General features: G+C 38.3%; 1 pseudogene; it reads left to right on the top strand.

The window, feature by feature from the left end:
• The first annotated feature begins 1,372 nt into the window (after positions 1 to 1,372).
• On the top strand, positions 1,373 to 2,095 carry LOC110740800 (annotated as a pseudogene).
• Positions 2,096 to 4,933: the final 2,838 nt, after the last annotated feature.

The raw sequence follows: 4,933 nt of genomic DNA on the forward strand, positions 1-4,933 counted from the left end.
GGAGTTTAAATTAGTTCAACCATTGTGGAAGACAGTGTGGCAATTCCTCAAGGATCTAGAACTAGAATTACCATTTGATCCAGCAATCCCATTACTGGGTATATACCCAAAGGATTATAAATCATGCTACTATAAAGACACATGCACACATATGTTTACTGCAGCACTGTTCACAACAGCAAAGACTTGGAACCAACCCAAATGCCCATCAATGATAGACGAATTAAGAAAATGTGGCACATATACACAATGGAATACTATGCAGCCATCAAAAAGGATGAATTCATGTTCTTTGCAGGGACATGGATGAAGCTGGAAACCATCATTCTCAGCAAACTATTACAAGGACAGAAAACCAAACACTGCATGTTCTCACTCATAGGTGGGAATTGACTAATGAGATCACTTGTCCAGGGAACATCACGCACCAGGGCCTGTCGGGGAGTGGGGGGCTGGGGGAGGGATAGCATTAAGAGAAATACCTAATGTAAATGATAAGTTGATGGGTGCAGCAAATCAACATGGCACATGTATACCTGTGTGTCAAATCTGTACTTTGTGCTCATATACCCCAGAACTTAAAGTATAATAAATAAATAAATAAATAAATAAATAAATAAAAACAGTCATATTAAATCAGACAAAAATAAATTCAAGGGAGAAAACATGATGTAATGATAAAATGAATAATTTGAAAAAAAAGATATAATAGTCTTATAATAGTCTCTAATAACATGGCCTTAAAATATATAAAGTAAAACCAAAGACTCACAAGGAGAAATGAACATATCCATAATCCTGGAAGGAAGATTTTAACATCTTACAATACTGAATAAAAGCCAGAAAGAAAACAGACACTTAAGTAGTACAATTAATAAACTTTACCAAACAGATTGCAACTTATATTCTACACCAAAAATTAAAGATTGCATTTTATTTTCAAGGACACGTGAATAAATTTACTAGAGACTCTTCCTCACAAAGCAAGATTCAACAAATTCAAAACATTGTGCAGCAGACCACATTTTGTGATCAAAGTACTATAAAATTAGAAACCAATAGTAGAGAAATAGACTTTAAAACCATATATCTTAGAGAAATCTTTAATGTCAATGTCATGTAAATAATTTATAGGACCACAAATAAATCATAAAGGAAATTATCAATATTCAGACTTGAATAACAATAAAAATATTGCATATCTAAATTGATGGATGCAACTCAGTCAGCACTTACGGGCAATTTAGCCTGAAATGCATTTATTAGATAAGAAGAAAGGTCAAAAGGCAATGGGCCAATCTTTCTAGACAAGGCACTTGAAGAGGGAGGGCTTAGAAAGGGACTGGCCTGGCGTGCACTCTGCACCTCCGGCATGTTGTTTCATATGGAATGGATGCTTCTGGAAGATTTGGAAGACTATTGCCCAGAAGAAAAGATGTTTGGTTTTTCCCAAGCCAAAGATGTACCGAAGTATAGAGGGCTGCTGTGTTTGCAGAGTTAAGTCCTCCAGTTCTCGCTTCACTGACAGTAAACGCTATGGAAAGGACTTCCAGAGCTCTCTGGGGCTGCATGAGACATCTGCAATGCCTGTGTCCTGTTTGTGAAAAGATGGAAGACGTTGCCAGCAGGATCAAAAAACCCTGGATTCACGTGGCAGATGCAGGGCTGGACCCAGTCTAAAGACTACATTGAAACCAAAGAGAGTGAAAACTGTATCTGGGAAGAGGATAAAAAGCAACCAGACCAATAAACTGCAGAAGGAAGGTAAAGATCACAATGATGATGCTCACAGTACCACCTCAAGTGCCTCCTTGTTACAGCAACCAGTCAGACGATGGTTCAGTTATGGAGATGGCTTCTGGTTCTACCAGAACACCAGGTGTTTTCCTTTTTAGATCTCATGGACTGAAAAAGACAGAAGATACGTAGTGGGTCTGTTTATAAAGGCCATTTTGGGGAAGTCCTCATCAACTCACATCTGTTCAAGCCTTGCCGCAGGAATACGAAAGCAACTACCGAGAAATCCTAAGGGCAGGAGCCAGAACCTCTGCCCACCTCACTCAGGAGTAGAAATGGGGAACAAAAAGCAATTTAAACTTTGAAGAGACCACAAAGCAACTAACTGTTCGTCCTATTTTTAACTTGGATACCTGCTACTCTGCCAAAAAAGAAATTCTAGAATAGTTTTGAATGGGTTATTTTCCCACCAGTCTCACAAATTCTGAAGTCAGTTTCCAGCTTCACAAAAAAAGAATTGTAAATAATATTTAAGATGCTGGATATTTCACAAGAAAGCCAAATGCTGCTATAGGTCTTTTTTAAATACCCTTCTAAGGAATGAAACTAGGGGAATTTCAGGGGACAGAGATGGGATTTGTCATATGCTAAACGGTATGTGGTTTTAGTCCTTCTATATTGAGAAGCAGTGGTTGGGCATTTTTTAAGGTAGCCGGCTACACTTGTTTTCCCTCATGATAATAATTTGTCATAACTCAGTAACATGGACTTGCCCCTAGAGGTAGTTGTTAATAATTTTGAAATATTAAGGTCTTGCCAAGGTTCCAACGATTGAAACCTGTACTACTGATTATTAAGCAGGACAGACTGTGCTTTCTGTTGCAAATACCTTAAAGGAAAAAGTAATTTCTAAATATACAGAAAGGAAAGATGACTGTATATGTTGCATCCTGTGCCACCTCTCTTGATATTAATATTTGATAAAGATTTCAATTTTTATGAAACTTCTAAAGCAGAATCAATGCTCCTCTTGGGGAAATAACAAGTCTTTAGGGTAGCCAAGACCCTATATGAACAGTACCAAAGCATTAACACATAATAGAGAACACATTCTATTAAAAATGTTGAACTATCGGCCGGGTGCGGTGGCTCCTGCCTATAATCCCAGCACTTTGGGAGGGCAAGGCGGGTGGATCAAGAGGTCAGGAGATCGAGACCATCCTGTCTAACACAGTGAAACCCCATCTCTACTAAAAATACAAAAAATTAGCTGGGTGTAGGGGCGGGTGCCTGTATTCCCAGCTATTCGGGAGGCTGAGGCAGGAGAATGGCGTGAACCCAGGAGGCAGAGCTTGCAGTGAGCCGAGATCGGGCCTCCAGCCTGGGTGACAGAGCAAGACTCTGTCTCAAAAAAAAAAAAAAAAAAAAAAGTTGAACTATCGGAGTCCAGGTGTGGTGGCTCACACCTGTAATCCCAAAACTTTGGGAGGCCAAGGTGGGTGGATCACTCGAGGTCAGTAGTTTGAGGCCAGCCTGGCCATGGTGAAACCTGTCTCTACTAAAAATATAAAAATTAGGCGGGCATGGTGGCGCATGCCTGTAATCCCAGCTACTCAGGAGGCTGAGGCAGGAGAATCGCTTGAACCCGGGAGAGGGAGGTTGCAGTGAGCCAAGACTGCACCACTGCACTCCAGCCTGGGCGACAGAGAGAGACTCTGCCTCAATTAAACAAACAAACACAAAAGTTAAACTATCTCAAAAATAAAATGTGTAGTCTTCAGGATGGCACAAAACAAAAACTAATGCTTCTTGGGGCACATTTCTTAGAGGAATTGCTGAGTGTGTAAATAATTGACTTCTGTTTGTGTTACATAACTGATGACTTCCTTGAAAATCTGCACAGGTCAGTTTTAGGTCTGGATTACTTCAGCTAACTTTTGTGAAGGTTTTGTCTGTGAAGAGTGGGTGTTTGACTTGTTTCAGCCTATTAGGGTTTTTTTCCACTCTATATTTAAAGTAAAATTTACTAGAAGAAAAGAGGGGTGGTGTTAATGACAAGTGTGTTGGTTTTGGTTTGGCTTCTTTTAGTCAGGCTTTCTGAACATTGAGACATCCTGAACTCAGGGCTCTTCAATTCTAAAATGCTCATTAAAAGCCTCTCACTTGAACCCAAACCAAAGTACTCTTACTGCCTCTTTTCTAAATGTTCAAGAAAAAAAACATATCACCAGTTCAGATTTCATAATGAGGAAGAAGCATTTGCCTGCCTTATAGTAACATAACTCAGTGCTTATTTTTTAAACAGGATTTTTAAAATTGGATAGTGTAACAATAAGGAGTTAGTCACCTTTTATAGGCACCCTGTAGTTTTACAGTTAATCTAAACACATTTTATATTTCCTCCTTTCAGAAAAAACTACATGCTACAAGCCACCGTATGCACAGACCGCACAATGACTTGGGTTGGCTCTCCCACAGTCTTTGAGGTGAATTATAAGAGTCCAGCCGTTATTATCCTCCAGAGTTATTCTGAAAAAATTTGTTTGTAATTTTGGCTGTAGTATCGGTGGTAGGATATCCTCTAGTGTGAATCATCTCTGCTTCTGTATTTATTTATTTTTCACTAGCCCTCAGCCACAGTCTTCTTTTTCCCCTTCCACCTCTCTTTACCTGTAGGATGTACCACATGCAGTCATGCACTTTTCATTAATATATTCAAACTCCACAGGTCTGTTTTGTACTTTTTGTATTATTGGATACTTACAATCACAACTTTCATGAGGATATTGAATGCATTTAGTCTTAGAAAATTTTTAAAAAGTAATGAACTTCATCTGATTTAAAAAAAACAGAAAAAACCAGTAAACTCAAATGAAGGAGTAGGAGAAAGGAAATAAGACATTTAAGGGTAGAAATTCATCATATAATAACAAAAATAAATAAATAAAAGAGGATCAACAGAGCAAAACGCTGAATATTTGCAGTGACCAGAAACAAGCTAATCCTCTGGTAAGACTGAATAAGAAAAAGAACTAAGGTACAAAGTATCCATATTAGACATGAGAAAAGATACGTAATTACAGACACATCAGAAATTTAAAACATCTTAGGAATACTATAAACAACTTGATGCCAATAAATTTGAAACCCAGACAGGCATACATTTTTTTAAAAATTAATTACCAAAATTTTCTCA

The sequence above is a fragment of the Papio anubis genome, chromosome 9 (genome assembly GCF_008728515.1).
Source record: "Papio anubis isolate 15944 chromosome 9, Panubis1.0, whole genome shotgun sequence".
In the NCBI taxonomy this organism is placed as follows: Eukaryota; Metazoa; Chordata; class Mammalia; order Primates; family Cercopithecidae; genus Papio; species Papio anubis.